The sequence below is a fragment of the Ictidomys tridecemlineatus genome, chromosome 11 (assembly GCF_052094955.1).
Source record: "Ictidomys tridecemlineatus isolate mIctTri1 chromosome 11, mIctTri1.hap1, whole genome shotgun sequence".
In the NCBI taxonomy this organism is placed as follows: Eukaryota; Metazoa; Chordata; class Mammalia; order Rodentia; family Sciuridae; genus Ictidomys; species Ictidomys tridecemlineatus.
Window position 1 is genome coordinate 36268269 of NC_135487.1, and position 12582 is coordinate 36280850.

General features: G+C 41.5%; 1 protein-coding gene across 2 annotated transcripts in view; it reads right to left on the reverse strand.

Moving 5' to 3' along the window:
• Agbl4 (AGBL carboxypeptidase 4) overlaps window positions 1–12582 on the reverse strand; it is a 1323233-nt gene that overhangs the window by 262436 nt on the left and 1048215 nt on the right. The gene's annotated exons all lie outside the window — the stretch shown is intronic.

Below are 12582 nucleotides of genomic sequence, written 5' to 3' on the forward strand. Positions count from 1 at the left end.
TTAAAGAAACTTTGTGATAAAGCAAACTCGCAGAACATCTTTCTCACAAATTCACCCCACCTTCAATTTAACATTTAGTTTGGATTTCATTTCACACATTAAATTGAAAGCTGTTTTATAATAGGATCCCAAAACAAAAGAACAAGAATCTGCTCAAGGAATAGATGATATCTTGAGGTTTATTCATGTCAGGTACTTCTTCAGCCCATTTGGTCCTCAGTCTTAAGGCCTGGGCACTTGGTGAGAGAAAGAGAATTTGGACTCTTGGAAGAAAATCTGAATTTAATAAGAATACTATATATGCTTAGTTTTAAAATTTATGTTCTTTCACTTTATTTTTCACAACAATCCCATGATCTGCTACCTGTTATTAAACAAGAAAGTTAAATACCTCACCCTGAGTAGCTGGAGCTGGTGAGAAGGAGTGGCTGACATTGAAAGAGGCGTCTAAGTGAAATATAGTGGCATTATATCTCTAAGCACACTCTTTCAAACCGTTTAGTTTATCTAATCAGCCTTACTGCATTTTTGAAGTGGGCATAAGGTCGTCAGTGAGAGTGTGCCCTCTGCCTAGCTGGTTCTCTGAGAGTGGACTGCTCAAACAGAGTTGGTGGGTAAGAAGCCATGGTGAAATCTCTTCTGTTTGCTATTGCTGTGGGTTTGCACCTTTGTGCTGGGAGCCAGGGTTAGGTGCTACACAAAAGTGGCCATTCCATCCACACATGCTCTTCAGAGAGGAAGCACCTTTGCTAGGATCTGCAATTGAATCTTCTCTAGAGAATTTGAAAAGGTGGTTTCTGTGTAGCTCTTAATGGTCCAGCTGTTGCAAGAAGAGGAAGCACAGCAACATTTTTAGAATAGCTAGTGGGGTGTGACAGAACCCAGAAACTGTACCCACAGGAACACTCTCTGCTCATTTGCTTCAGAAAACACTGGTTGTTCATGGTGCATCTGCCCTGTGACAAGACCTGTACTCTCTTGTGGATCTTCAGCCTCTCCCTCCTAGAGTGCTCCTTCCTGTCTGCACTCACACATATTCAAGACTTTCCTGGCCTCAAAAACGCAACAACAGCTACTAACCTCTCCCCATCCCTGCCTCTCCTTTACATCCTTTTCTCCTCCTCTTCACAAGCAGAAGATTTTGAAAGAAAGTGTTGTCCACACTCATCAGCATCTGCTCACCTCCTATTCACTGCTCAACCCCACTGCATTCTGGCCTTTGTCTCTACTGAACCTGCTCTCAGCAGTCATCAATGACCCACCTACTGACTCAAGGATGCTTTTTTTTGTTTGTTTGGTTTCTCAGGATCATTCATACCACCAACTTTGTCTTTTTCCAGTAATCATTTTACCTCTTGGCTTCAGTAAACTTGAATTTCTTCCTGTCTCTTTGACAGTCTTCAGGTTTTCTGGTAGGCCCCTTAACCCCCATTTTAGATATCAGAAGTCCTCAGAATTTTTCCCTAGGTCTCTGGCCTTTTTGTTCTGTGCACTCACACACCTGGTGTAAGCTTCTCTCCTGAGCTCTAAATGCACACAGCTGCTCACTAGACACCTGGATTTTGAAGTCTTGAGGACATTTCAGACATTCGAAATGCATCTCTTCAAACCTTTCTTGTTTTTAAGTGTCCCCTATTTTAATAAAAATACCATTGTCCACACAATGATCAGATCAGATTAGAAACCTGAGTCATTTTTGACTCCCCCTATCCTCTGTTCTTATTCATCAACTTCATTGATTCTGCACATAAATATTTCTCAAATCTATTTCCTAATCAATTGTTATTTCCCTGCTCTTAATCTTGCCCCTCACAGTGCATTCTCCAAACCAGAGTGAAGTTCCTCATATACACACCCGATGATGTTACACTTTGAATAAGACTTTTCAAAGGCCCCTCATGCTAGGTATTCCTTTATTCTCTTTGTATCAGTCAGACTGGCCACCACCTTGTTCTTCTCATTTTCCTTTTACTCACTGATCCTCTCTTCCTTCTTTTTAAACTTTTATTTTTATATATGTGGATTCACATATACTTGTAAAAACAATCCAAAGATATGTAATATTTACCCAGTTTCTTCTAATGGTAGTATTTTACATACTATAGAAAATTGGCATTATTAAAATCCATTGGCCTTATTTATATTCCACCTATCTTCCATGTACTCATTTGTTTACATGTGTGTATATTTAGTTCTATGTGATTGTAGCACATGTGATTCGTGGGACCATCACCACCGTGAAGATACAAAACAATTCTATCACAAGGATCAAACTGGCCTTTTGATTCCATCAATAGGCCAATTTCTTTTACTGATAGGTTTTAACACAAAAGCTATTCCCCCTACTTATAACACTTATACCATTTTGTTCAATGACATTTTATCTTTCAGATCTCAAACATCTAATCCCACACTTGTTTAGGACTCTTACTCTCTTGCCCTATTAGTAGTCTTTGATCCTCATCTCCTATAATAGTATCTATTTTCTTATCACTGGAGAGATATTAAGGTGCATGAAGGCAGAGGCTGGGTGTGACCTGTTCACTTCTATACTCCAATACCTGGCACAGTATTTGTAACTAAAGAATTCCTCAATTAAAATGGGTGGGGAATAACAGCTTATAAAGACTGATAAGTACAGTGGGGCTCCCTCCCCTAAGGAGCCTTCAGTCGTGAAGCAGATGACACTAAAACAGCAATCTGAGTTAGAGCTCTGTTGGAGGTAAGCTCTGAAGATTTGGGAGATTTGGAGTATCCATTTTGTTTCTAGCTTTCGGATATACAGAGTACTGGTATAGCCAGTACTAGTAGAATCCTTGAGTTCCCATGTCCTTGTGCCTCAGTACAATTTTTCTGTCAGCTAATTTGAGCAGACACTACAGTAATATGTCTAAAGACATGATTTCAGAGACCTTAACTGATAAATTTCTCATCTCCATAACCATAGATTGAGCAGCAATCTTGGTCATCAATTAGGTCCTGACATTAGCCACACAATAAACCCTGATCCTGGCCATGCAGTGGCCCCGATTCCAGTATAGATCCTGATCCAATACAACCATCAGATAAATAGAGTGTTTTCCACAAAGAGAACAGGTAAGGTAATGGCAAACTTCTGTGTAGCCCACTCTGACACAAGGAAAGCAGAACCCAAAGCATATGTTCTCCTAGGGGTGCAATGACATAAACATCCATTTCATGCCCTAAGTAGAAAAATAGAATTATTGAGTCTTAGAGAGCTAAAGCTGGAAGGGCCCTTAAAGGCATCATGCCCACTCACATCACCTTTTATAGTATAGAGAATCGGAAGTTGGCTCACTGAATATAGGAGCACAAATGTTAACATTTCATTTTAGCTTTGGATCTATCAGTCATCATTCACATTTATGAATCTTCCCTAATTAACTTTACCTAAGCATAACTGACCTTTGACTTAGAAACATTAAATTAAAGATTTCCCTCAGCCTCCAGCTGGCGCTCTTTAATATACTCTCCCCTACCAGCCAGTGACCTATTTAAAAGCACAAAACTGGCCATGTGAATCTTTTGCTTAAAACTCTTAGGTGGCTTCCTATCAGCTTCAGGATGGAGTCCAGGCTCCTTAGCCTCCAGATCCAGCAGAGCCCTCCTCCCTAGCTTTTTCTCTGGCTTCTCCTTATATTCTACTTTACTAAGCACAACATGCTGTTTTATGCTTATGTTGAAGCTGTGCTGGTTCCAAGAATGGATTTCTCATGAACCTTATTCTGGCTAACTCTTTACCTTCAAATTCACCTTAGCCATTATCTCTTCCCAGGAGTTTTTCCAGAGACCTTGGGTTGGGCGACCTCCCCCAACGCTGCCCTATTCCTATGCCTATCCCTAGCATGTGCTTTAGAACTTTCAATTGGAATGTCTTATTTGTATCTGCACCTCCATCAGTCAGAGCTTCTGGATGACAGGAACTACATCTTAATCATTTTTTTCCCTCTTTGCTTAACAAAGCCCTTTCTTACCACAGCGTCCCACAGAGGCTCCAGAGCCTATGCTTTTAGTAATACACAGAGGCTGTCCCTAGGCCTTGCCCTTGGCCCCATCCTCCATACCAATGCATGTCCCACAGACTCAGATCTTGCTTTCTCTACTCTCATCTCATACTTGGATTTGCCTCTCCACCTGGACCATTCAGGAAGGATCTGGGTAAGACTTTCTCATCTGTTTTACTGTTCCACTTATGCCCTAGACCACTGACTCCCATCCCAGCATCAGGCTCTGCACTCTGCCTGTCTAACCTAACATGTTCTACTCCAGAGGACTGCCATGCTTCAGACCCTCAGTATCAACCCAGCATTTCAGGTCTTCAATGTCTGACAGAAAAGAGGAAATTCAACAGGGCTTGATCATACAGCATTCCAGTGAAGGTTAAGCAGCTCAGACTAGTATTCTGCCTGAAATCACGTGACTTGGCTTCTGCTGAATGCTAAAACTCAGACACAGCATCCTCTCTTATGTGAAAAGCATACTCCCTCTTCTTTCAAACAGCCCTTGAAGGCCCACTTATTTGTCCACTTCACACCTTGGTTAAAAGCTGTTACCTAGCACCATCTCTGGTATCCAGCCCAGCCTGGCAGGGAGAAGAGCTGGAGAAAGGCACAGGAAAGGGCTCAAGCTCACCCCAGTCTACCTTTGGCTGCAATGATATTCTGTCCTTCTTTGCTGCTGGGGTAGGAATCCTCTTTTGCATTTGTTTGGCACAAAAGAAGCAAAGCTATCAAATGCATTTTCTTGTCTATTTTTCTTTATAATTGATACTAAGCTTCTCTGTGAAGAAGCCTATACTGTCAATATCTTAAGGAAATCTAGTCCTGGTATAATGGTTGAAACAAAAGAATTATGAAATTCTCATGTTATCCATTGTTCCTAGAACACCAAGCTCTGAGGTGAAATTTTTGAGGCTATGAAAAGTCCCTTGGCATTAGACAAAATTGGGTTAAAATCTGGCTCTGCCTATCGGGAGCTGTAAATCTTGGGAAGGAAACCTGAGACTCATCCTATGTTCTACCCGCTTCCTTCCTCACTCACTACAGCTAATCTTTTAATAAGTCCTGTCAATTTCACCATCTAAATGGCTCTTCTCCAATTTTTGTTTCAGTTGTGAGATAGTCTGGGGGTTATGTATCTAGGCACTGGAGAGAGAGTGTTCAGTCTAGGATCCTATTTTCTTACTTAATATGTCATTTTGGGTAATTTATATAATCTCTCAATGTCTCAGTTTTTTCATCTGTAAAATGGGGATTTAAAATCTCAGGCTGTTAACAAGATTCAGTGAAATAATCCCTATAAACTGTTAGCATAATTTCTGGCTCAGAGTAGGAACTCATGAACATTAGCTGTTGTTATTCCTCATTACCTTCTTTGTTTGGGCTGTTACCCTCTCCAACTCCAGACTTCGACAAATGGCCCCTCTACTCTGCCAAACGATGACCATCCCTCTAAGGTCTCTTACCTGATTTCTCAATTCTACTGTCTCTTCTTCAATTGACTCTCTGTGCCATAGTCAAAGTTTTCTTTGTAAAAGACATGTTCGATCAAATGACTTCCATATGAGAAACCCTGGGCCATGATGTTTCATCATGGAGTTATTTGGAGATAAAGCAAGAGGTTCCTAGCTCTGCAGAAAAGGTCATCAATCATCAGGGTCCTCAGACATACCCCAACAATCCTGAGAAGAAAGTTTATACCCACTCCCCATTTTAATGCCTCGGGTTAAGTAAATGTTCCAAGGGCTTGTATTTCTTCCACTGGTCAACCTGGGATTTACTCCTAAATCTCTCTGAATTCAGAGCCTATGCTCTGTTCATTTACATCTCCTCACCCACCCTGACCATTCATAACTGGCAGTAACAAGCAGCATCTGATAAGCAGGACAGGAAGTGCCTTAAGTAAGAAAGAGGAGCTGGGAGGAAGACATCAAGGTGGGCTACCTGGCTGGGTAAGGCCTCCCAGAGGGGTTAGGACCCTGGGGGACTGGAGAGGGAGGAAAGTAAGGATGATTCTGGAGGGAGAATGCTGAAGTGACTTCAGAATTGTCTGGTGATATGAAGTAAGATTTGAGTCTGAGTGGAAACACATGTTTTCTTCTTTCCCAGCACTGGCAAAAACCACAGGAAGCTCAGAGGTTTTGTTCTAGATTTCAGTTACTGTTTAGTGGGGATAGAAGCATCATGCTAAGTTTCAGGGCTTGCCAGATCCTCTTTGATTGTCAGAGATTAACAAACTCTGGGTGGGGAGGGAAGAAAATATCCTCCCTCTTGAGTTTCTACTCAGTCTTATTTTAAGATCATCTTAGAGTGATGCTAGTAAAGTATCCATCCATTTGCTCAGCAAACCCTCCCAGACACCTGCTAGGTACCAGACCCCATGCTGAGGTGGTTTTAGACTAAAAATACTCATGATTTAATGGGAAGAATATTCCATATGCAATGAAAATAGTATATGATAAGTGCTCTGGGGCCTGGGATAGGGGGTGTTCAGGGAAGTTTTCTTAGAAATGATACCCAAGGAATGTTCTGAGCAGGCTTTTTCTTTCTTTTTGTGGGGAGGCAGGGAGTACTGGGGATTGAACTCAGGAGCACTCAACCACTGAGCCACATCCTCAACCCTATTTTGTATTTTATTTAGAGACAGGGTCTCACTGAGTTGTTTAGTGCCTTGCTTTTGCTGAGGCTGGCTTTAAACTTGTGATCCTCCTGCCTCAGCCTCCCAAGCCACTGGGATTATAGGTGTGCGACACCAGACCCAGCTGGAAACATTTCTATTGAAAGAACTTCTTGGGTTTATTTCAAAAGACAAATTTGAATTATTGTCTTTGGTTATAGTAAATGCAGAACAAGATATTCTTGCTTGCTATCATGGAGCAATCAGAACATGTAGGGTAGAGTACTGTGTGGTAGAATCCCTAGTTTGGGTAATTGAAAAAGCAGTTCCATATATTCATGGGGATATCCTCAACTGTAGATCAGGGTTATCATCAATTCCAAACATTTCATAGTTGAACATCCTTGCAGATAGTCTTCAGGTGGCATGGAAGGAAAAACGCACTCTCTGACCCAGTGAGGCAGTGCAAAAAAAGTGGCTTGCAATGCAGAAACTGCCATTTACTAACTGTGTGACTCTGCAAAAGCTCCTTAATCATACTAAGACTCAGTTGCTTCTTTTGTCCAACCAGGATAATATTAGCTTGCCTAGCCACAAATGGTAGCTACTGGGACCTACTCTCCCATCCCCACACTGTATAGTCCCCTCTCTCAGCCTGTTTCCCCATCTGTGAATAGAACAGAATGATAAGACTCTGTGCAGAGAAAGAATGAGAGAATATTCTCTAAGGGCTGTTTAGCTTTGACATCCCATGCATAAAACAACAGCCAGATTGGACTATTGCTTAATTCTATCCAAACTGCCAGATAGGCATTTGAATAAGTAATCTAATATATACATTTTTATTCTATTCAATATTCAGGTCGTCTCCTGGTTGGAATGAGTATTCAGAACTATGATTGCTTAGAAACATACTATTCCAAATACGAATGAGAATATTTTTGCAATATTCAGTTCAGCAAGAATGGGGAGGTATGAGATTAGGTTCTGCAAATAATCACATCTTTCACATCTTGGACGCCTATACACACAACTACATGCCTTTCTTCATAACCTTGAAAATGCAAATTCCTGGACTCTTAGTAGCCTGTATATGCCCCCTGTTTTAAATCAAAGATATGTGACCTCTCATCTGGTGTGTGAGGCCCTGCTACAGCATTCTCTTCTTCCAAAAAGCAGTGGTTTGGTACCCTTGCCCTCCAACATGGACAGAAAACTCACTACTTCTCAGAGCAGCTGATCCCACTGGTGGGCAATTTTGACTTGGGGCAATAGCCATTCATATTTTGCAACATCCCTACTTCTAATGTTTCTGCATTGATCCTTGTTCTTGTCCTGTTTTTTTCTTCCCTAAGATATTCCTACGGTGATTGAAGGCAATAACCTTATCCCTTCCACCAAGTTAGCCTTTTCCCTGAGTTGAACCCCCATGTCCTTTAATCTTAACTGTGCTCTTTCTTTGTCCCAGCCCAGGGCTCAGTCACCAAAAGCAGCAGTGAACTCAAGATGCCCTGATGAATTCCTTTTTCTCTGACTTCTTTTGCCATTCAGTATGAGAAAAATAAACTTTTAAAATGCCAGAGGCAAAGGAGCTGATTCTGAGGAGGAAGGCTTTGGGGCTGACCGTTCCAGGCCATGCTCTGCTATAATCTCCTGCCTGGCCCCTAAGGAACAGCCATTCCTATGGAGCTGACAGTCACATTTTCCTTCTTTCCAGCCAAGTCACAGCTTTTGGATATTCCCTGTGCAGATGTGCAGGATTCTTGCACACATCTGCATATCAGAAGGGCAGGGGAAGTTGCTTGGCAAAAGGCCCTGGCTCTGCAGGAGTACTCCATTGGCAACCTCTGAGTTGTGAAAGTATCTCTCCACATACTGTTCTTGGCCAAGGAACTCAGCCAAAGAGTGGGCTGGGCAGGGCTGCTGGGGGTATAGGAAACTGCCACATCTTCTTTGTCTCCTTTAGAGGCTGAGAAGGTCACTGGGCAAGACTTGGGATAGACAGCTGGTGTCTGAGATAATGAATGACCCAAAGGAAGCAAAGCAAAATGCATTCATTTACCATATTCCTTTAGCAACAGCTCACAACCCTATTTGTAGAGGGTCTGCTTTGTGCCAAGCAATATAAGACAGTGAGTCACTAAATAGAAGTATCTGCTTCAAATCCTAAATCTGCCATTTGAGACTGTGGGTAGGTAAATCCTTTAACTTATTTTGGTATCAGTTCTTCCATCTGTAAAATGGAATATTAATGGTGCCTGTAGCACATGATTGAGAGGAAAATTAAATGAGATGAGCCCTATAAAGCATTTAGTAGAGCAGGTGATGAGTGTTTAGTAAACATCAGTTCTTTTTGAGCACTGTTTACTATACATTTTCTATATATCAAGCACCATTATAAACTTTGTCTTATTTAAATACTTTGTCTTATTTATTTCCCACAGTAAACCTCCAAGACAGGTATTGCCACTCTTGGTTTGCAGTCAACTAAATCAAAGTCCTGAACTGAGATGTTAAGATATTTCCCAAGGCCAAGTGGTTTATAAAGGGACTGTCAGATCTCACTTTCATGGCCATAGAAAGTCAGGTGTAAATTTCACTCATGAGGCAGCGACAGAGCAGAGTCCCAAGGGGAAGTAGGCATAAGCCTGTGTTTCTGCCAATGGAAGAGTAGAGAAGAGAAAACCAAACTTTGTTCAGAAAGGCTGAGATCACAACTGGGAAGATGTGTTGGGTGTCATAACTAGTGGATGAAGCATGAAAGGAAAATTGAGAGTGTGAGGTGAAACTGGTAATCAGGGGAGGCAATAAATAAAAGAGCATGGGATCCAGGAAGAGGCTGCTGTCAGCACATCAGGATAAAGGCCAAGCCCTGGATGAATGAATGAATGTGCCAGAGCTGGTCAGCCATGGTCAGGCACTTTCCCTCCCCAGATCTGTAAAAGGTATTAATAATACCTACATAGGGGTAAGGTGAGGACTAAATTTGGGCTGCATAAAAAGCTCTTTCAATAATGTTTAGAGCTTGGCTGGTGCTCAATAAATGCATCTAGAGAAAAATATCAGATGTGTGTTTTGGAAGACATGATTCCAGAAACAAAAATGGAGGTATTATATTTATTCTTTTGAGGTTGGGTCCCAGCTTTAGCCTAGACAATGAAGGATTGTTGGGGAGGACTCCTTGCAAGACTTTGTTCACATGAAGATCCTTGGAGGACAAAATTAGCACAAAGGGATTATGCACTATCTGTACTTTAGGGAAGGAGGAGAATGGTAGTGGGATGTCTGATCTTGAGGTAGTTTCCTAGACCAGTCCTATGGACTCATTTTTTAGCACCAGGGAAAGAGAGGCTGCAGATGGAAGTCACTTCTCAAAGAATCACAATGCTGTGAATACAGAGTGAGGGAGATGAACACTTATCCCATTTCTAGATTGAAAGGGGTACGGGTTTGGCTGCTGTGTTATTTCTTATTCTGGCAGCTGGACATAATAAATAGGCAGAGCACTTGGCTGGATCATAGGATTTCTCCCTGTGGACCTAGGGAACCCTGAGTACAGTGTGGCAGTCTCAAATGTCAGAAGTAAGGACCCTCACAGGAGGGGCTGAGCAAGAAAGAAGCAATGTGGTACATACTCTGTGGAAATTTATCTCATCCTCTGTGAGAGTACCTGTCATGCCACTTGGAGACTTGAAGAAATAACTGAGCAAGTGTTACGGTTCGGAGGTGAGGTGTCTCCCAAAAGCTCATGTGTGAGACAATTCATGAAGATTTAGAGGAGAAATTATTGTGTTATGACAGCCTTAACCCAATCAGTGAGTTAATCCCCTGATAGAGATTGATTGAGTGGTAACTGAAGGCAGGTAGAATATGGCTGGAGGAGCTGGGTCCCTGGGGCTGAGCCTTTGGGGTATATATTTGGTATATGGAAAGTAGAGTCTCTCTCTTTCTCTGCTTTCTGATTATCATATGAGCGGCTTTCCTCCACCACTCTACTGCCATGATGTTCAGCTTCACCTCAAGTTCCCCTTTCAGAGACAGTGTGGAGTAAGGAAATAGAATAGGCCTTGATGCTAGATGACTTTGGGGTACAATCCCAGTTCTGCTATTTGTTGGTTTTGTAACTTCAGTCAATGGAGGAGTGGAGCCAGCTGCCTATGGACTGAGACCTCTGAAAGCGTGAGCCCCCAAATAAACTTTTCCTCCTCTACAGTTGTTCTGGTTTGGTCTCTTAGTCACAGCAGCAAAAAAGCTGACCAAAACAGCAAGACTTTGAAGGAAGCCAGAGTCCTACATTAGCAGGTGGGAGCACAAGGCAGCAAATCACAATTGATTATTGTACATGAGACCCATTTGTGCCCACATACTGGGGTAGCCTGGGGAAGCTTCAGTTACAGCTCTGCTTATACTCCATATCACTTCCCAGGGCCTATATAATATCTGAAGATAGGTATTCTTATACTTTTTACATGTTTCTTCCCTTACCTCTGACATCCTGTTGATCAGGAATACTTCATTTTTCATCTTTTCAAATATTTCTCAAATTCATTTCCTCCCTGCTTCATTTCCACCCAGAATAAAGTTTATTATTTATTCTGGGTGGGGAACAGGGGAGTTCACTTCTTAATCGATAGAGGGTGGTAGAAAAGCTAATTTATGCCTGTTAATACGTTAAATATATAAACTGTAAGAATCTATAGAACATAGATTTTTCTCTTGGGAATTTTATGGTCTGATTTTAACCATACATCTGAAGATTCCTCCAAATTCTGTTAAAGAAAAATGAATGCATGAACTCAACAAACTTTTTTTTTTTTTTTTTTTTTTTTTAGAATTCTGTCATGCTTGATGCTGGTCACTGGGGACTCATGGTTGCTGTCCTTGAGGTGTCTGTGGTCTGGTGAGACAAGTATACAATAGATGGCCATGCAGTGAGTAGTCTTCACTACCAACAGTAGACAAACTGAAAGAACTTCACAAATAATTTCTGTAAAATGTCTTGCCTAGACCATCTGTTAGATGATTTCTTTTTCTTCCTCTTCCTTAGAAGAAGTATATGATTGATAGTGCTCAGGAGAAGGAACACTTTTCAGGTTCCCCTTTCAGAGACAGTGTAGAATAAGGAAAAAGCACAGGTCTTGATGCTAGATGATCTTGGGGTATAATCCCAGTTCTACTATTTGTTGGTTGCGTAACTTCAGTGAAATCACTTCACCTCTCTAGCCTTGATGTATTCATGTGTTCAAAAGGGGATAATTTGTGCATAGTATATAGAATAATCCTGGGTACATAATAGCTGTTGAGTTAATATCAGTAATATAAGTTTTTTTTTTTTCCATACTGGGTTGAACTCAGGGCCTCATGCTTGCTAGGCAAGTTCTATATCCCTGAGCTACAGCTTCAGAACTTTACTTATTTATTTATTTTTTAAATTTTGAGACAGGGTGTCGCTAAGTTTCCCAGGCTGGTCTCAAACTTCCTTTCCTCCTACCTCAACCTCTGGAGTAGCTGAGATTAAAGCAGCTACCACATAGCTTGGAAACTATTTTTATTATTTTTTCCAAAATTTCAGCTTTGGAAAATTTGATAGTATGCAACGAATAAATGAACTTTATTTACTGTGATGAGCTACTGAAATTTTGGAATTATCTGTTCCAAAAGCCTGGTCCAGCCAATACTGACTAATACAAAGGGCAGAGATGTGGCCTCTCTATCCATTTGAGGCAATCAGTCCAGAGCTACTTGCTCAGTTCATTTTATTTGTTTCTCTTTTAAATTCCAATTCTCTAATTTGACCTTTGGAGGATGCTAGTTGGTATAAAGCCCAGGTTTCTCCACATGCTGATTGTTTGCTGAGCTTGGGTCCAGTCCCCTCATATGGAACAGGACAACAATGCTTGTAACTGATCCTGCATGGAGGCCTCTCCTCCCTCCCCATTCCCCAGT